Genomic DNA, 21282 nt, shown 5'->3' with positions numbered 1-21282 from the left:
GGCTGTGGGGAGCCGAACAGGGGCAGGGACCCCGGACACAGTGGGGTGCTGAGAGCTCCTGCGGGGCCTCTGGGCAGGAGAAGGTTTGGGGCTGCCATCCCCAGGGGCTCATCCAGGGGAGGACGGTCCCCAGCCCAGACCCCGGGAAGGAGGCAGAACCTACAGGGAAGCTGAACACCACCTGGGGATGCCCAGGGCCCTGCACAGAGACCCAGACAGACCCCTGCTGCAGGAAGTAGCCTCAGAGACCCTCACAGCCCACCAGGCCCGGAGCACAGGAACAGTTTTGGCACATGAGCCTCTTGGAGGATGGAGATACCTGGGGGATGGAGACACCCGAAGTCTGAGACACCTGGGGGATAGAAACTTATGCAGGATGGAGACACCTGGGGAACAAACATACCTGGGGAACGGAAAACCTGGGGATGGAGCCACCTGGGAGTTCGGACACCTGGGAACAGATATACCTGGGGGACTGAGATATCTGGGGGGACAGAGACACCTGAGGACTGACCACCCGGATTTCCCAGCTCAGAGGCTCCCTCTCGGGTCCCTCCACCCCCAGAGCAGAAAATGGTGTGGGATTCCCCAGTGGTGCCTCCTGGGCTTGTGGGGTGCTTCGCCCGGCCCTGCCACAGCCCCTCCATGAAGGGGTGGGAAGGAGGGGGCTGTGCTCCATCCTTAGGCCCCTTATCCAGGCCCCCCTGCAGCAGCACCCCACCCCACTCCCCATGGGAGTCTGTAGGGCATCTATCCCCAGGGTCCTCAGCCCAGGCCCTAGAGGCTGCATGGCCCCTCAGGGCTGGCAGAGAGCACCTGGCCCCACACCCTGTCCAAAGCATGCACATGTGCTGTGCTGAGCTTTCCGTGGTCTGGGGTTTTTTCTACTCAGGTCAGGGGAGAAAGGCAGTGTCAGGTGCCTGGGTCGGTGTGGCCAGGGGCAGGGATGCAGGGGTTTCAGTGGACCAGCCAGCTCATGTCCCTGTCTGTCCATTCACATCTCCTATGCCTGTCCATCTGTATCTACCCATCTGTGTCCCCTGTCTGTCCATCCCCGTCCCCTGTCCGCCCGCCTCCTCCCACTGTCTGTCAGTCCGTATCTCCTGTTCAGAGCCAGCCCCTGTGTAGTTGGGTCCTGTGAACCCTGGGGACCCAGGGTTGCTGCGAGGGGAGGCGTGCGCCAGGAGGTGGGGGTGGGCCTGCGGGGCGGGCGGGAAGGGGACAGGAGGTCATCCAACCCTGGGGAGATGGCTGGCGCCGGGGCCCTGGCAAGCCTCAGTGGGAATAGAGCTGTCATCCCAGAGTCAGGTTTGGCAGCGTCCCTGGGGACGGGTCTAGAGGAGGCCGCTCCGCCTGGCACCACAGGGGTTGAGCAGCACCCCTGGCCTCCCCAACTCAATGCCAGGAGGCCCCTCCCCCCCGGTCGTGGCGGCCAAAGGGGTCTCTGGGCGCTGCCTGGTGTCTCTGGGGGCAGAGTCACCCCTGCTGAGGTCAGCAGATCTGGGCATGGCCACGCCGCAGGCCCACGAAGAAGGAAGGACCCCAAGATCAGGGACGTGGGGGCCGAGGGCTGGGGGGCCACTGTGGGTTCTGGCTGGTGGTCTCTGGGCACCAGGAATGTCAGACATGGAGGAACGGGACCGGAGGGCCATGCGAGCTTGCAGTGCTTCTCTCCGCCGGGATGCCAGAGCCTTCGGACTGGTGCACTCTCGGCGGGAGGTCAGCGAGCTCCCAGCGCCCCTCCCAGCCCCTGGCTGGGCTGCAGCCCCTCCACCTAAGCTCAGCAAGCGTGAGGACGCACCGAAGAGCTTCATCATGTGATAGTAGTTGTGTTCTATCCTGCCCTTGAAGTGGGCGATGGCGTGCTCCTTTCCGGGCAGGAAGCCTATGAAGACTCTGTGCTTCCACGCTGCAGCGACATGGGCAGGAGGCTCAGGCTACCCACCGCTGCCCACCGCCGCCTGGTGTCGAGAGAGAGGGAAAGACAGCCCAGCACTTACAGGCAGAGAAGTATCCTGGCTCAAAGCTTTGCAAAAGGGGCAACTTGAATTGCTGGCAGCCGATGGCCTTCCTGGAACATAAAATTGGACACGCTGTGTCTCCCTGCTTGAAAACCAGCCCAGTCCTTCCCCAGCCCCCCATCCTCGGGGGTTCCTAGCAGCCGACCCAATGGCAGCCTGAAAGCGGCTGTGGTTCCTGATGTCATGCCCAGAGCAGCCGCAGGCAGGCAGAGGAGGGTGCCCATGGGATGGGTCCCCTGCCCTCAGCTTTCCATAGGGGCACATGTCCCCTGAAGGACACTCGAGCCACCACCCCAGGGCAGTGGAATTGGGGGCATGCACGCTGCATGAACAATAAGGCTTCTGCCAAATTTTCTTCCTCCAAGACTCTGCTCAGAACTGCCGCCTCCAGGAAGCCCTCCTAAGCCTGGCAGCAGGAGGGACCTCCACATGGAACTTTCATTTCAAACTGGAGCTGGGGCTGCCCCCAGGCCAGCTGGTGGGTGGCACCCCTTGTCCTTGTGCCCCAACCTGAATGAGCAGGGGCGGGGGCACATCTCAAAAACTGACAGGCTGTAACCTGGACGAAACTCTGGCAACATTATGCTCAGAACAACAAGCAGGACGCATGAGAACAAATACTGCAGTGGTCTTTAAAAGAGACATCTAGAAATAATAAATCTGCAGAGACAGAAAGTAGATTAGCGGTCACGGGGTGGGGATGGGGGGCTGTTTGGTGGATATAGTGTGTAAAATTTGAAAACAATTTTTGAAAACTTGAATCTACTGCCCTGCAACTCTCCAGCCCCTGGGAGGCCGTGGGGGCTTCCGCTTACACTGGGGGATGGACCAGGCCCCAACCGGGAGCTATGCTAGCCCCTTGAGTTCTTGGGGAGACGGGGGCGGTAGGGAGGGCCTTGCCCCGGCGGTGGATAGAGGCCGGTGCCCCCTGGCCTGGCCGTCCCGCACCCGTGGCCCCCAGGTCTGGCACCGGCAGGAGGGCAGCAGGCAGATGAGGGGCAGGCCCTGTGCTTTGGGAACAACCGGGTGCCCCCCATCCCCACCCCATGTGCCTTCCAAGGCCCTGGGCACAGCGCCAGCAAGCTCATGGTTCCTAGTCCCCCAGGTTATGTCAGCAGCGGCCCCCACCCTCTGTGTCTGCATTGCCCCCACCCCGGGCCTCCCACGGGAGAGCAGAAGCTCCCAGACCCGAACTTCCCTTCTCGGCAGGATGGAGAGCAGCCCTGCGTCACAGGCTTGTGCCGGCAACCCCAGGCCGGAGCGGACGCCACGTGGGACTGCGCAAACCCCAGGGGGCTCCCGCCCTCAGGCCTGTGGTCACTTCCTGTGGCGACCCCGCGGGGCCACCGCAAACCAGCAGCTGCTGAGACAGTCCCAGGAGAGGCAGCCGTAGGTGCCGAGTTTGGTCACACAGCACCCAGAGGCCAGGCGGCCCAGGGGCCTGCTGTCCGGGGGCAGGGCTGGGGGACTCACATGATATTCATCCTGAACTCTAACTTCTGGATGCTGTTCATTATGAACGTGAAGGGCGGCAGTGGGTGGTGCCTCTTCTCCTTGGGGATGGGCAGGTTCCCCGCCCAGCGCTCTATGTACCACTTTCCTAAAAGCTGGGGAGGGAGGGGTGGATTCGTGAGCAGGGTGTGTGTGTGTGGGGGGAGAAGCAAATGTCCAGAAGTAGCTACCAAAGAAGCAGCAAAAAGCACAGAGGGTCATCTCCCAGAGAGGGAGAGCAGCCTGGGGAGGGCCTGCTGGTGGTGGGGGGAGCAGAGCCCGGTGCTGGGGGGTCCGGGAAAAGGCAGCTGGAGGGAGCCCGGAGGCTGGTCATTTTAGCTTTCAGGTCGAGGCCATCAGAGGTGAGGAAAGGAGCCGTCTTAGAAACCAGAGCCCGGACAGAGCTGCGGCCAATTATTTCCGGGACCTTAAAGCCCTCTATGAATCATGCTGTAGTGTTGTTGTTTTTTTGTTTTTTCATTGTTTTTTGTTTTTTGCACCGGAATCGAGCCCAGGTCTCTGGCATGGCAGGCGAGAACTCTGCCTGCTGAGCCACCGTGGCCCACACCCCACCCCGTGCGTTTTTAAATGTCAGTGATGATTGGTTTTACATAGACCTTTGTAAAGGTCTTTTACAACAAAAGGAAAAGTCGGGATAGAATAACATCTGACGATTACCGAGAAGCGGGGAGCAGACCAAGTCTCCCTGACTCACGCCTGCTCCAACCCTCCAGGCCTGCAGCGGGCAGGAAGCCTCACCACCCGTCCCCTTGGCTCCCCTCCTCTGCCAGGAGAGGCCCCCAAAGGCACAGGGATGAGGGCTCCAGCCAACAGCCCCTGGGGTTTGGGTCATGCCCCACGGGGGGTCCTAGGCTGCGGGGTCTCCCCCATCCCGCCATCCCCCCGAGTTCTCACCTCTGCAGACGTGGCCGGAATGAGCTGTGGCTCCTCCTTGGACAGCAGCTCGGCGAGCAGGCCCAGGCCGGCGGCTAGGAGGAGGGGCAGCCGCATCGCGGCTTGGTGGTGGCGACTTGCCCGGTCCCCCGCCTGCTGCCCATTTATACCCAGACGACCTCCCCCTGCAGCAGGGGCTCCAGGGCCCGGCGCTCGCCGTTATTGTTGGAACAGATGAGTGAATGCCGTAGTGTTCGTCCATTACCCACCCGCACAGGCCAGAAAAGGTGCCCGTCCCATCCTCTCCCAGGGCTCCTTCCAGCTCTTATCTGGAAAGGCAAGGTTATCAGGGTGGGAGGAGGCTGCCCGCCCCCTGCCCTCGGGAGCACCCCCACAGGCCAGCCCCACCTTATGGCTCCCTCGGCCCCCCACCTCTGCCTGCGTGGAGACGGATGGAACCTTGCCTCCCAGCACCCCCCCAGCACAGCACCCCTGGGCCCTCAAACACGGCACTGTCCCCCTCATCTCCCAGAGGGGAAATGCAAACCCCTGTCTTGGACCTGGGGACATCTTATGGCAGGTTGAAGTGTGTCCCCCCAAAACAGGGAAGCTGGGACTGTGGGCTGCTTGGGAAACAGGGTCTTTGCAGGGGGTGCTAAGATAAGGGTCTCATGACAGACGACCCCCCATCCGGTGGTGAGTGTCCTTTTCAGAGATAAACAAAGGATGCAGAGGGCAGGTTGCCCTAACAGGGAGAACCAAGGGGCACCCACCTGTGCCTGCAGCCCCGGGTGCTGGAGAAGGGTAGGGGCGGGGTCCCCAGAGCCCCCAGGAGGAAGCCTCTGCCGGCACCCTGCTTTCAGACTTCTGCCCCCCAAACTGCATGAGAATAATTGCCCTGTTCTCGGTGATTGGCAGTCTGCTGCAGCAGTCAGGGAGCCCACCCACCTGCCGTCTGAATTCTCTCCGTCTCCCCTCTTCCTTCTCGGGCTATCCCAGGACTCTCTGCCAGGCCAAATAAGCTCGTCCTCTCTGCCTGCCCGTGCACTGGTGTCCCATGAAATCCCAGCGCTCCTGTGGCTTCGGGGTCCCTCCCAAGCGCCAGGCACACAAGGGTGACCCCCATGGGCTCCCGGACCCTCAGCTCCCCTCTCAGGGACATCTCCACGTGTCCTCATGCCCCATGGCAGGGTCAAGCTGGCCTGTGTGGTTTTTATTTAATGCGATTTTATTGAGATGTGTTCGTACACCATGCGACCCACGCATTTGTACAATCGATGGCCCAGTGTCATCATGTAGGTGTGCACGCGTCCCCACCATTGATGGGCCTGAGGAGGAAAGCGACGCAACACCCTCCCCCATCGGCCAGACTCCAGCTTCGCCTCCAATGCAGCCTCTGATTTCTACCAGATACGCTGTTTCTGAACCCAAAGGTGACCATGGCTTTCCCCTGGTAAAAGGTTAGGCCGTTAAAAACTTTTAGGGCTTCACATGCCGGAGACCCGGGTTCAATTCCTGGTGCCTGCCCATGCGAAAAAACAGAAACAAAGACAAAAACAAAAAACTTTGGGGCTTCAGTGGGTTCTTTTTTTTTTTGTATGCTGTATGCCAGGGGTCACATTTCATGCTTTTTCCATGTAAGTATCTCCTTATTGCAGCACCAGTTGTTGAATTTTTGTTTGGTTTGATTTTTTGTTTGTTTGTTTGGGAAATGCATGGGCCAGGAATCGAACGTAGGTCTTCCACATGGCAGGCAAGAACTCTGCCACTGCACCACCGTGGCCCGTCCCCTTCAGTGGGTTCTTGATACAAAATTTGCATTCGAAAGCTTGGCCTCCAAGAGAGCCTTTTTCGGGTGTGCTGGCGTGTCCGAACAGAAGAAGCCTGAGTAGTCTCCATGCCATGTAACTCCAATCACATGACAGTCCAGAAAAGGCAAAATTATAGATGCGAGGAAAGAGCAGTGGTTGCCTGGGGCCCTTTGGCATGGGTGGGGCCGGCTGAATAGGTGAGGAGCAGGAACTTTTTGGTTGTGAAACTGTTTAGTGTGGCACCTGACACCACGCAGTGAACAAAGCGCTGTGGGAATTGACGGCACAAAGAGCAAACCCATTTCTATGTAGGCACGATTTAAAAAACTCATCTCGGAGCTTGGGGGAGTTCCATGTAGGCGTCAGGCTGTGACAAAAGACTCTAGCTTTGTCCCAAATGAACAAAACGGCCTCATGAGGGGGTGGGTAGGAGGGGGCTGTTGCAAATGAGCGGCTCTGTGAGACGAGGCAAAGGGGCTGCACGCAAGCCCTGCCCTCTAGCTGATGAGCTCGTTCTGTGTCTGCGTGTGTGAGCTCCGTGGAGCAGGGCCAGGCTGGAAGCATCCATGTGCCACACGATCAGAGAGCTCAGCGTGGACTCACGTTGAGTGTAAGGCGGAGACACGTGGAAATATTTGTAGGTGCGTGTCGTCCCATCCCAGCCGGTGCACACGCAGCTGCCTCCCTTCTGCCAGGTGAGAGGCCTAGAAGTAGCTGCACCCCAGCCGCTGCCAGCACTCAGTCCTCAGTTTCTAGCACCATTCTACAATGAAAGGAACCAGGGCCCCTAGGGGAGCAGGGGATATATACGGTGAGCCTGGGGCCTCTGCCCTTGCCAGAAATGAGGACGTGCTAAGAACCAACCAACCAACTCACAACTGGGGGGGGGGGTGTCAAAGGGACCCCAGAGCCAGGTGAGCCAGGTGAGCCAGGTGGGCCAGGTGGGCCAGGTGAGCCAGGTGGGGCAGCTTCCTGAGGCCAAGTGGGACAACTTGAGCAATGAAATAAATAGTGTGGTGTTAGATTATACCTCAGGGTATGAAATGAATGTCCTTGGGTCTATGCTGATATAAATGATGGAAGGAAAGGAGGAAGAGAAAGAGAGAAAGAAAAGAATAGACAGTGAATAAGAGAAAGAGCAAAGGGAGGGAGAAGGAAAAAAGAGAGAGAGGGGGGGAAGAAAGGGGAAAAAGAGAGAAAAGCAAGCAGGCAAGCAGGCAGGCACAAAGAAGGAAGGAAGGCAAGGGACAAATCTCCCACAGCGAAGAGTCCCCAATAGTCTGTGCAGACGCAGCAGTGGGGGGCGGGCAGCCTCTTCTCCCCTGCAGGTGGGCGGCAGAGCGACCTCCTTCCAAGGAGAACGGTGTGGAAAGGAGGAGGAGCACCTTCTCTCGTGAAAATATGACAACCCCTTTCTCTGCCTGGTGAGTGGCCCCGGGGATGTCTGGATGAGGGGTGGTGAGAGGCCCCCCCACATGACCCCACAGGGAGCACACACTCCTCAAAACCGTCAAGGTCACGGGCAGCAAGGACAGCCTAGGAAATACCTGGCCTGGAGGAGCCTCAGGAGACGGCACTACCAAATGTGCCATCTCATCCTGGTTGGTTCCGGGACAGAAAAGGGACACGGGGGAAAAAGCTAAGGAAACCTAAATCAAGCAGGGTCTTGGTCCACGAGCATGTATTAACACTGGTTCATTAGCTGTGACCAAAGTGCTGTAGCAATTAATGCAAGACGCTGCCAACAGGCAAAACCAGGTGTGGGGATGTGGAAATTCTCTGCACCGTCCTTGAAACCTTAATGCAAACCTAAAATTCTCTTAAGATTAAAAAAAATTAAAAATTCATAAAAAACACTCAACGTGTGCTGGCCGGGATCCACCGCAGACCCGCTGGGTGGGAATTGCTCCAGGTGGGGTTGGCAAATGGGGCTCTCAACAACCCAGGCTGTTCCTACCTGAAGGTGAGCCCACCTGTAAAAGGTACAACCCCATCATGCCGGCTTCTCTCCCCAAAATGCACCTGCAATTCCTGGATCTCCCCAAGACCCAGCTAGGCCCCTGGAGGTGGCTCTCTGCCACCCCTGCCAGCTGGCGGGACCCTCCTCCGGGCACAACCCTGTACCCTGGGAAGGTCATTAGGACAGCCTCGGAAACAGTGGCCCCAGGATGAGGCTGGTCTTTCTGGATAGTTTAGAGTCCTTTGCTAGTGTAGACGTGGGCAGCTGCCTGGAGAACTAGTCCAGCCTGCACAGATGTCAGAGCAGATGTGGTGCATCTGGGGACAGGACTGCCCTTAGTGGGGCGTGGAGGGTGCAAACCTGAGAAGGAAGAAGCCTGACCCAAGAGAATGTGCTCTAGGGCAGCCCTGCCTGTGAGAGCCACCTGCACAGCCCTCCCTGTCCTGGGCCAAGGGGCTGTCCAAGCAGCCCGTGTCCGGTCCAACGGTCTAATGGGACATGGGTGAAGCACAGAGACCCTTACTTCCTGCAAGCAGGACCCCAGAGCTGAGGGTGCCCCGAGAGGTGACAGACGGTGAGGTCAAGGGCAGAGGTTTAGAGGTCAGAGGCAACTCATAAGGATGATGACAAGGAAGCACGGGCATCTCCCGATGCAGACAGCCTGAATCCTGTTATCTTATGTGGTGGTGGAAGGAAATGAGCCCGGAGCCCGAGACACGTGTCTGCCTAACCTGGAAATGGAGCCCTTGGAGGCCAAGAGTGTCTTTATTTTTTGTAGGCTGCTCAGGGATGACACCTATGCTGAGGGTTGAGAAAATAAGGGAAGGAACCAGCGGCTCTCTTGGTTCATCTCCTTATGGTCTGCACAGAGGTTTAGGGAGGCGATGGACCCTGATGAAGGGGACAGGGAAGCAGTTCACATGGGAGGATCAGTGGCTGCGTGGCCAGGTGACGCCGAGCACCACAGCAGTCTTGGGTCACACACCTCACCAGGACACTGAGAGTGGGGGCCCCTGGAGGAGACCCCACCCGCCACAGCTTTGGGGAGAGGAGAGGACTGGCTGGTGAGTGGAGCTGACAGGCAAGGCCACAGCGTTCATGGACGACATGGATTGCATTAATTCCGTTTAATTAGAGCTCATTCTGAGCAGCCAGGTTGCATTGGGCTGGGCAGGCTGTCGGAGGCCCCTGGGGACAGGCTGGGCGGCAGGTGGTCCCCGAGCTCCGGGCGCAGTGAAGCCAGGCTGGAGATCCTGCAGTGCCCAGGCCTAAGAATCACCATCCAGCTCACAGGCACCTGCAGAGCCGAAAGAAGACAGGGGCAGAAGGGGCTGAGGGCTTCTGGTGGGGTCCCTTTCACAGGAGGGAAAATATGCCAGAAGTCTGAGGGGTTAACTGAGACCATGGATACTATAGGAAGGAAGAGAAAGCTCTGCACTGGTTACCGACATGTGGCGGGTCGATGATGTCCGTCTTGTTCAAACCTTTGCTTTCCACGAAGTTCTCGAAGGTTCTCAGGGCCTCAGAGTTCTCATCCAGGCTGCGGCCTGCAGGCCAGACGGGGAGGTGGTGGGTTGCCGAGCAGGGGCAGGGGCAGGGACTCCAGACAGGGGGACGCTGAGAGCACCTGTGGGGCCTCTGGGCAGGAGAGGGCTGGGGGCTGCCAACCCCAGGGGCTCATCCAGGGCTGGAGGGTTCCCAGCCCAGAGCCCTGGGAAGGAGGCACAACCCACAGGGAAGCTGAGTAGCCACCAAGGTGGAGTTGCAGGGGCAGGGCCCTGCACAGAGCCCCAGACAGACCCCTGATGCTGGGAGGGGCCTCAGAGACCTTCATGGCTCACCCAGGCCCAGGAACACAGGGACAATTTTGGAACACAAGCCACTGGGAGGATGGAGACACCTGGGGGATGGAGACACCTGGGGGATGGAGACACCTGAGGACTGACCACTCAGATTCCCCAGCTCAGAGGCTCTATCAGGCCTGGGGCCCCCCTACTCCACGAGCAGAGAATGTGTGAGATTCCCCCAGAGGCATCTCCTGGGCCTGTGGGGGTCTCTGCTGGCCCTGTTGCAGCCCCTCCTTGAAGGGGTGGGAAGGAAGGTGCTGTGTCCCAGAGGTGGCATAGCCCCTCAAGGCTGGCAGGGAGTACCTGGCCCCACAGCCTGCCCAAGGCACACACACGTGCCATGCTGAGCATCACATGGGTTTGTCCTGCTCAGGTGAGGGGAGAAGGGCAGTGTTCCAGGTGCCTGGGTCAGCGCGGGCAAGGGCAGCGATGGGAGGCAAGGCCAGGGCTTCTGGGAAGCCCCGGGGCCCTGAGGTCTGTGGTCAGGGGCTTCAGTGGACCGACCTCCAGCCTCGTGTTACTGCCTGGGCAGGTGCAAACAAGGCAGGGCAGTGGGGCCTCAGGCTTGGCCAGTGCTGGAGACAGCGGGGCAAGACCTGGCGTCATTAGGAGGCTCAGTGTGCAGATGGCGTGAGCCTTGATGTTGGGCAGGAGACCAAGGAAGGGCCAAGCAAGGCTGCAGAGGCAAGGCCTACTGGGCTGGGGGAGGGACAGCCAGCAAGTGGGCTGGGAAAACGGGGCACAACGGTCCAAAGGGGCATGCCTGAAATTGATGCCGTGATAAGTATAGCCTGCGGAGGGGCTGGCTGGGGCAGGTGACAGGAGGAGCACACTTGGGTGTGCGCGGTTGGGGACAGGTCACTTTTGTGGATGGGGGTGGAGCCAAGGCTGACCATTTGGAGAAAGTGCAAGCTTGCACAAGTGTGCGAATGTGTACAGTGCACATGCATGTGCACACACAAGCATACACATGCACACACAAACACACCTGCACACATGACAGCATCTTCACGTGCGCACATGCCCACACGCACATGCACACAAACACACACCACATACATGCATATGCGTGCACCCGAGCAATGTACACACATTCACAATGTACACACACATGTGCCCACACATACCACACACAGGTGCACACTCAGACGTGAACATGTGCACCCATATGCCCAGGTACACATCTGCAAGCACTTGTAGCACACACTTGCACATGCATGCACACTCACTAAGGGCCATGGTTTATGCAGAGGCCTGGGGGGTGGGGGCTGGCAGGCGGAGGGTCGAGCAGGCAGGGTGGCTGCACGGTGCTGGCAGGGGCAGCAGAGCCCCGGGGGCCTGCTGGTGACTCACCGAAGAGCCCTGCCACGTGCATAGGTTGCGTGTTCACCTTGTCACTGAAGTAGACGATGATGTGGCCCCTCTCCGGGATGAGCCACATGTAGATGGCGTACTTCCACCCTGGAAGGGACATGTATTCTATCCGAGGGGGCTCATCCAGGCCTGTGGGCTCGAGGACAGAGCCGAGAGACCCAGCGGAAGAAAAGGTCACGAAAAGACCAGGGTTCAAAAGCCAGACTGGGGTTGGGGTGAACCCTGGCAGAAGGGAGAGCAACGGGGGCTTGTTTGCTAGAAGGTCCCAGCTGGCTGAGGGAGAGCCGGGGCCTGCTGAGGACAGAGAATTCATCTGCGTTTAGATGGGGCCCCAGCTATTGAACAACTAGGACAAAGCAGAAGAGCCAGTTCAGGTACGTTCAAAAGCACGGCACCCTGAGACCAGGGAAACGGGGACCCAGGCTGGGTTTTTTAAAACATGAGGTTGCCATGACCCCTGACCCCCAAGACCTGCTCATTTCAATCTCTGAGGCCAGGATAGAGGTCCCACCATGGCAAAGCGTCCCCGTGGTTCCCTCCAAGCACCCCAGCAAAGGTCCCGGGCACAGGGTGCCTGCCTCTTGGTGGCCAGTGTGATGCTGTCCTTTCGAGGGCCCTGGTGGGCTGGACTGGGCACTGGGGGCTCATTTTGAGGGTACTCCCACACGTGGCAGGAAGTTCGCAAGCTGTGGACCTGAACCCCATTATTCCATTTGAGATAGGATAAGACAAAATGACGGAGTGTACTGGGAGGAAGCGTTCCCCAAGGGCAGGGAGCCTTCTCCTGGGAGGACAGCTGTCCCCTCTCATGACACAGGTCAGGGTTTGTTGAGAAAAGCCAGTGGTAGGAGGGTTGCCCAGAAAGTGTACCCAGGTAGATTTGCCGTAGCTCCTGGGAAACTCAGGGTGTCTGAGAGCCAGGACTGCATATGGGGAGCACACAGGGTGACTGACTGCTTGAGCCTCCATCCTTAAGGGGAGACTGTCTCTTGCTGGGTGGAAATTGGGGAGCTCCAGGGGACAGCTAGAGTTGACTCTGTGACATGGAAAACTCAACCAAATTCAGTTTTGGGGGCCCCATCGCAGGCATTCTAGCAGAAACACTGCCCTGGAGGCTGGCACACCTTTGACCCCTGCCCACCTCGGGCCTGGAAGACATGGAGAGCCACAGGCTCAGCTGCTGGGCATCCACTTACAGGTTTGGAACTCCCCACGAGGAGATGGTTTTTCAAAGGGCAGTTTAAAGAGTTTACATCCACTTGGCTTCCTAGAAAATAGAAACAGCCTTGGAGCCCATTCTGGCCATGAAAGCACCCCTATGTCCTTCCCTGGTCCTCGCCAGGGCTCCAAACAGCACCCCCTCCTTGTTCTTCTCTGATGCCCAGCATTCCCCTGCCAAGCCCTGGGAGTCCACAGTGACCCCTCTGCCCAGCGTCTGCCTTAGTTAGCCCCACCAGAGGCCCAGAGGACACAGCTCTGAGATGACTGCAGCAACACTGTGAAAACAAAAGGCAAGAACTGCTTTAATCCCACATCACCCCAGCCATCCCCTGGCAGAGCCCAGACCCAGCCTGATATAGGCAGCCCATGGCACACCCTCACACATAATGTCCACTGCTGCCTTTTCTTGAGGGCACGAGGTACCCCCCCCCCGACCACTGTACTCAACATCACCAATGTGGCTGCACTGAATTGATGGATGCATGGGTTGTCCAGTGAGTCTGGAAAACTCCTCCTTCTCCAAATCTCAACGAAGAACACAGCTCCTTGCTACAACCCCCACCTCGAGCACAGGGAGGCTGTGGGCTCTGGGTCCCAGAACCTACATTCCAGGTCCTAGGGACCTGCTCTGCCCTCTTCCACATGTAGTGGGTGAAGTCTCAGGGTGGGACCACGTCTTATTTATCTGGGTGTCTCCAGAGCCCAGGACAATGCAAACGGACCACCAGGGAGTATGGACACCTGGGCAAAAGGTGCCATGGATGAGCCACAGAATGCCTTATAGCCAGTTCCTGTCCCCTTGCTCCTCTGAGGCTCAGGGCTCCTGACCGTGGGGTGTATTAGATGGGGTTCTCCAGGGAGATATATATATATATGTCAATATTATGAGATTTATTATAGTCCTTGGTTCATATGACTGCGGTGATGGGGCAAGTGTGAATTCCCCAGGGCAGGCCTCAAGCTGGGAACGCTGATGAAGGTTGTCCATGAAAACCTTCATTAATTCCCCAGGAGAAGCTGGCTGGCTGAAGCAGAGATGGAAAGTCTTCCTTCAAGTCGTCCCTTCTCTGTCCCTTTCAGTCCAGGCTGGTGGTGTTTCTGTTCATACAAATTTTGCAGACACCTTGTTGGCATTGCATGCAGTTCACAGGGGTCCAAACCACCAGGCCATAGAACATCCACAGATCTTTCATTTGAATCCTGACTTTTACTGAAATGGCCGACTGGATCCAGGTTCAGTTAAACTCTCATAGGGAGTCCTATTCTCCACAGCCTTGCTCTCAAGAAGCTGTGGGAGGTCCCTGATAGAGTGGCTTCCAGCCCTACTCTTAGAGCATTCCACTGGGTAGGCTGGGAGTTTTCCAAACTGTCAATTTCTGGTTTGTTTGTGTTTAAGAGTGCAGTTCTCAGTTTATTCCTTTTCTCTAGCATTTCAGAATAAGCTGCAAGGAGAAGCCAGGCTGTACCTTCCATGCTTAGCTGGAAATTTCCTAGATATGCAAACTCAACACTTTCAAGTTCTGACTTCCATCCAACATCAGAACTCAATTTTGCCAAGTTCTCTTCCACTTTAAAATAAGGGTTGCTTTTCCTCCAGTTTCCAATGACACATTTTTCATTTCTTTCTGAGGGCACATCAGAAGTGCCTTTAGTGTCCATATTTCTCTTCAAAGCAATCCCTTCAAAACAATCTGGGTCTTTTCTATCAAGCCCCTCATAACTCAGCCTCTGCCCATGGCCCAAGTTCAAAGCCATTTCCACATTTTCAGGTATTTGCAGTAGCAGCACCCCGTTCTCCTCATACCAAATCTGCTTTACTTTCCTGGCTGCTCAAGCAAAAACCCTGCGGTGGGTTGGCTTACATACTGGGAATTTATTGACTCATGGTTTTGAGACTAGAAGTCCAACATCAAGGTGTCATCATAGTGATGCTCTCTTCCAGAAGGCTGTGGTGATCTGTGGCTGGCTATTGGCAATCCTTGGACCTTCATTTTTCAGTCACCTGGCAAAGCACATGGCGGCCTCTCATGGCTTTTCCTATGTTACATTGGTTTGCAGCTTCTGGCTCCTCCCTCTGCTTTCTCTCTTCCTGTGCCCTTCCCTGTAAGGCCTTCAGCAACAGGATTAGGTCCCGTCCTGATTCAGCTGGGCCACACCTTAACTGAAAGTAACCTCATCTAAAGGTCCCATTTACAAGGTTTCACATCCGTAAGTTTAAGAAAGTGTTCTTTTCTGGGGCCCATAGCTCCAAGCCACCAAAAGGGGACTTTCAGAATTGTATCATCAGGGTGTCCTAACAGTACATAATGCTTGTCTAGATGACAGTGCCAAACAGGTCACTGGCCACACCTGACCTCGTCCCTGCCATCACATCTACAGAGTTGGGCTGTTGGGGAAGTCCGCCAGGGACCCACTGTGTCTGGTGGGACGTCAGGGGCCACTGTCTATGCCCCCCCCATGCCCATGAGTCCCTAGACAAGATGTATCAGTTCCTTGCCTGTTTCAGCAGAGCACCCCAAAGCTTTCACTCTGGATTCAGAGATACAAAGGAACTATCCATCCACTCCATTTTCTAGTTAGCTTGAGAATAGCTCACAGTAACCATGCATAAAAGCTCTCCATAAAAGTGTGTGACTGGCCCAGATTGTGCTAACATCAGCTCTGTCTTTATTAGAATTGTTTTGCTAGGAGGACCCACAGATGGATGGTTTTAGAAGATACAGGATCAACCTCATGAGGGTGCTGCTGGGGGTTGGGTTGAGGTGCCCCCAGAGGAGCCAGGCAGGGGTCCCCAACCTGGGCACTCACATGATGTGCATTCTGAACTCCAGTTTGCCATGAAGGTTGATCCCAAAGCTGAGCGGGGGTAGGGGGTGGTGCTGCCTCTCCTTCGGCATGGGCAGGTTTCCGATCCAGCGCTTTATGTACCACTGTCCTAGAAGCTGCGGAAAGGGTGTGTGTAAGAAGTGCCGCAGGCAGGAAAAGCCAGAGAAGGCCAGTGGGCTCAACCAGAGTCCCTCCAAGTCAGCTGACATCTCTCAAGGAAAATAGGCTAGGGAGTTTTCATGTGACTTGTTTAAAAACAAAGATTTAAGGATTAAAAGGAGGAATGGGAATTAGGGAACAGGAAGACTTTTTTTGTTTTGTTTGTAATGCAAACTTGGGAAAGATAAAAAAAAGTGCTTCAGAGGAAAGGAAGCTGTCTTAGTTTTCTGGAACCACACAGTAACAAAGTGGGGGGCTCAAAACCACAAATGTGTTTCCTCTCACAATTCTGAAGGCTAGAGTTCCAAAATGAAGGTATCAGCAGATTTGCTTCTGAAACTTGTAGGTGAGAACTCTTTCTGGCCTCCCCTAACTTCTGGTGGTTTCCCAGCCATCCCTGGCAGTCCTTCGCTTCCAGGTATAGCACTGTCCTCTCACATGTCACTAAAGCTGCCTCTGTCTTGTCCCTCCCTCCTCATCTCATAAGGACGCCAGCCAGTTTGGGTTAAAGGCATATTCTACTCCAGTAGGACCACATTTTAGCTTGTCTAATTCCATCTATGATGATCCTGTTTCCAAATAAGTTCCCATTCTGAAGTACTGGGGTTAAGACTTTGACACATATTTTGGGGAGATGCAATTCAAACCATGACAGGAGCACGGTGTGCTCTGGGTAAGAAGTGTCCTGTAAAATTTCTGCAAGTGGGGTCAGAGCCCTATCACTCTGAAGGTGGAAATGGGTTCATGAACCTACCAAATAGAGAACTGAGAACAGCACCAGAGCCATGTTGGGTTTAATATTCCACCAAACCATGTGCAGAGAATCAGAAAGAAAATATGAGAGGGATGAAGCAAATGTCCCAAAGCTTGGGCCATGGTCATATGAATTTGGACTCCATTATCTTGGAGGTGCCTCATTAATCCTGGCTTCACAGTCATCCATTCATCCATCCATCCATCCCTCTATTTACCCATCTACCCCATCCGACCATATACCCACCCACCCACCTATTCTCTATCCATCCACCTACCCATCCATCCATCCACCAACTCACCCACTCATCCATTCATCCATCCTTCTATCCAGCCATTTGTCCACCTGCCCATCTGCCCATTCACCCTTCAACCTACTCACTCAGCCATCCACTCAGCCATTCACCCATCCACCCATCTGTCTATCCACCCATCCACCCATCCTTCTACAAATCCCTCCATCCCTCCACCCGTACAACCACCCCTCCTTCCACCCATCCTTCCACCCATCTATTTGCCTGTTCACTAGATGACTGAGTGACATGGACTGGAATAATTACAACTGTGGGCCAGGTCTGAATTTCCCCAACACCCTTGGGAGGCCCTAGACCCCCTCTCCATTACATCGGCAAACCTTTCTCTCGATCAGCTGGTCCTGGTTTTGTGCATGCATGTACGTGACAAACCCTGGGCCTTGGATGTGGTCACCAAGGTCCTGTTCTCCCAGCACCAGCAAGTGCCCTGTTCCTGAGGCCCCTGCTGTTTACTCTCCTTGAGCTCAGGGCTCTCCTTGGCCCAGAGCTGGGGCTGACCCCTGGGATCAAACATACCACATCCATTCTGGGGTAAGAGAGAGGGAGGATTGGGATGAGAGCATCTACCAGGGAAAGGACACAGAGGAGAGCTGGAGCCTCAGGCCCAGTGGGGTGGTGGTGGTGGTGGTGAAGCTGGGGTGGTGAACAGCTCTCAGAGAGGGAAGGATGGGTTGGGGAGCATGATGGGCAGGGAGGGGACAGGGATCCCAGACTCAGAAGGGTGGTCCCCAAGGTACTCTTGATGTGGCTGGACACAGGCCAGGTCATACCAGCCCTCAATGTGAGGACAGCAGAGTCACCACAGTAGGCAGTGGAGAAGGCGAGGCCATGATGGTCACCATGGGAGAGTAGTGACTAGAGGACTGGGTTGGGAGGCATGCACAGCCAATGTCAGACTTATGGGTGGCCTGCCCCACCCATGGGCAGTGGGCTTGCCCAGGGCCCCTCCTGCTCCCTCTTCCACTGAGGAAATACCCCCAAAGGCATGGAGAGATAGACTCTCTGGCCAACAGTATGCTTGGGGCTCTGAACACCAGGACAGAGACTCTAACCTAGCCCAGGGGCCCAACCTTGGAGATGCATATTCACACAAGCTCCCTCTCCAGCTGTCCCCCAAATGTGCCCACCTCTTTAGGTTTTATAGGAGTCAGCTGGATTGCCTCTTTCTGTACAGGGGTCCACTGGATTGTCTCTCTGGCCTGCAGCGTGGACAGCAGGCCCAGCCCGGCTACCATGAGAAGGGGCTGCAAGGTCAGCATCCTCTTCTGTCCTGGGTTCACCTGGCCTGCTGGCTGCAGTGACTCTACCCAGCCCTGAGCCCTGACACCCATTTATCCCCCAGGCTTGGGGCTGACCTGGAGACAGGGCTCCCTGCCTCCTCCCCTACATAAAAACCCAGGCAATTTGTCTTGTGGGTGGTGCTTTGCTCATTATCCTTGGAACCCAGTGAATGGATGGGCTTAATTTCATGTAATTAGCCATCCTTCCTCTCTGGCTTGACTCCCTCTGAGAGGGCTTTATCAGAACAGGAAATAGTCCGTCTTTGAATTTAGAGCTACAAAGATAAGCAGAGTGCTTCCTTGTGCGCCCTCCCTGGGACCCCACCACCTGCCCACCCACCCTAGAAATCCCCACCCCACCCACCCCTGCCCCAAGCAAAGCAACCAGCCACACTCCAGGCCACACTCCAGGCACCTCTGCCCAAGAGCTGCTCAGCTGGTGGGCTGTGGTGACCCGTTCCCCAGGACGCATCCTACAACCTGCCTTCCAGACAGGACCCGGGAGCCTGCCTGACCCGCTGCTACCCAAGTAGCCTTCTCAGCTCTACCCCTAAGGAGATCCCCAACCCAACCCTCTCCTCTCTTACGGCTGCCCCTTCTCTAGTTTCACACCCCGTGGGGGCTCTGTAAGGGGGTCCAGTGGCTGAAATAGGCCCAGTGGCCTCTGGTGTCCCCCCTACCATACATTCTCCCTTCTGCTCCCAGAACCTCAGCACCAAATTACAAATGATAAATTTTGTTTTTCTGGGTGTGTGTCTGTGAGTGTGTTTGTGTGTGTCCGTATGTGTCTGTGTGTGCCTTTGTCTGCCCATGTATGTCTGTCCATGTGTGGGACTATGTGCATCCATGTGTGACTGTGTGTGTGTGTCTACATGTGCGAGTGTGTCTGTGTGTCCATGTATGTCTGTGTGTACCTGTGCTTGTATGTATGTGTATCTATGTCTGTGCAAGTGTGTCTCTGTTCCTCTATGTGAGTGAATCTGTGTATCTTTGTCCATGTGTGTGTCTGTGCTTGTGTGTGAGTGTATCTGTGTCTGTGTGTCTACATGTGTGTGTCTGTGTGTGTGTGGATGGGTGAGTTAGTATGTGAGGGGGAGCCTTCAGAACATCCCCTGCCTGGGTGGTTCTTAATCCAGAGGGTGGATGGTTCCAGGTCCAGCAGCCCTCCAGAACCTTCTATAAACACTGGCGCCCCATGGCACTGGCCCACTGCTCCTCTGCTGGGAAGTGACCACCCTTGGTCAGGACCAAGCTCAGGCGTCCCAGCCTCAGGAGGCCCCTGGTTCTCCAGCTGGGTCAGCTGTTCTGTCTGGTTCCCAGGCTTATCCCCCACCTTTGACCTTCCACTGCTGTGAGGTGGGGAGCATGTTGCCTTGGGGGAGCTCTGTCTCTGCCGGACACCCAGAAGCACTCCTCTCAGAGATGTGGCCATGCATCGCTGGTCAGTCCAGCCAGGGGCTGGAGCAGCTTGGCAATGGAAACTGGAGGAACTAGGTAGAGTGAGCTTAGGCCCAACGGAGCTGATGACAAAAGAAAAGTGGACTTGATGGGATAAATTCTCTTTACTGCATGCGTGCTGGTTTGAATCTGTTATGTGCCCCAGAAAAGCCATGTTCTTTTAATCCAATCTTGTGGGTACAGACCTACTGTTTCACGGGACCTTTTAATTAGGTTGTTTCCACGGAGATGTGACCCCACCCATTCAAGGTATGGGAGTCCTTTAAGAGAGAGCTATTTTGGAGAGAGCTCAGAGCCTAGAGAAGCTAAGAGAGAAAGAAAATGCCTCAGGAGAAGCCAGAAGGATCTACAAAAACAGGGGGAGCCATTTTGAAACCAACTCAGGAGAGACGGACCAGCAGACACTGCCAGGTGCCTTCCTATGACAGAGGAACCCCAGATGTCATTGGCCTTTCTTCAGAGTTAAGGTATCTTTCTCTGGATGCCTTAATTGGACATTTTCATGCCCGTAGAACTGTAAATTTGTAACTTAATAAATCCCTTTACAAAAGCCAACCCTTCTGTGGTATATTGCTGTACTGGTTTAAAAGGATGTATGCCCCCTAGAAAAGCCATGTTTTAATCAAAATCCTATTTCATAAAGGTAGAATAATCCTATTCAATACTGTATCTTTGAAACTGTAATCAGATCCTTTCCCTGGATGATGTGATTTAGTCAAGAGTGGTTGTTAAACTGGATTAGGTGATGACATGTCACAAACACAGATTTTCGTACCAGGAGTGGGGTGGTACTGAAGTCAGCAACCTGGCAGTGAGTTTCAAGGGGAGAATGGTGGCCCCCCCAAAAGATATGTCCACTTCTGAACCCCTGGGACCTTTTTCCAAAAATGATGTTTAAAGGGGCACAATCCCCAAGACCACTCTCACTTGACACCAACTGCAAGTTTAGGGTCCCCAAATCTCTCTCAAGTTTGATAATTTGCTGGAAGGACTCACAAAACTCACTGAAAACTGTTAGAATCATAATTTATTACAGGTAAAGGACACATTAACATCAACCATGAGAAGGAGCCACAGGACAGGCTTCAGGAGGGGCCCAAGCAAAGAGCTTGGACATGCTATCTTCCCAGCAATCATGTGTGAGAACATGTGCAAGGTATCGTTAGCCAGGAATGCTCCCTGAGCCTCGGGGCCCAGACACTTTGTTGGGGCTCTGTCATGAAGGCTGGGTCATCTGCCCAGATGGCTACCTGAGTCTCCATCCCCTTAGGAGGCTGAGCTGATACTACAAGACCCAACAGCCCCCACCCCCAATCACAGTGTTATCCCACTGCTGACCTAAGACCCCCAAACAAACAAAGACCCTCCTCTCAGGCAGGACATTCCCAGGGCTCAGAGGGAACCCTCCCAGGCTGGGGAACCGCTGGGAAGGTCCCAGATGAACAGACTGTCTGGTAGCCCGGGGCGACTCTGCCGGGAAAGCTAAACCATCAAACGTACACTTCCACCTCGCCAACCCAGCCCCATGCCCAGAGACCCCCTGAAGCTGTGCTTTGTGGCTGGGAAGGGGGGAATCCACACTCCTCCCCCCACGAGGGAGTCAGGTCATAGAAGCCCATGTCCGACCCTGTTCCCTAATGATCCCCACTCTGCCCCCCCCTCCCCCCCCTCCCCTACCCACTGCAGTGGCTCTGACTGCCAGGCCTTGGATGGCGGTACTGGACTGGCCACCTGCCCTGCTGCAGAAGCCATTTCGGGGACACTTGCATGATCATGTGGGGCCAGAGAAGCTGCCAGGAAAGCTGAGATACTACGAAGAGGGAGGGAGAACCACAGGATGGCAGGACACTCACCCATGAGCTTTCCTATATGG

The sequence above is a fragment of the Tamandua tetradactyla genome, chromosome 2 (assembly GCF_023851605.1).
Source record: "Tamandua tetradactyla isolate mTamTet1 chromosome 2, mTamTet1.pri, whole genome shotgun sequence".
NCBI lineage: Eukaryota > Metazoa > Chordata > Mammalia > Pilosa > Myrmecophagidae > Tamandua > Tamandua tetradactyla.
This window is presented reverse-complemented; position numbering follows the sequence as displayed.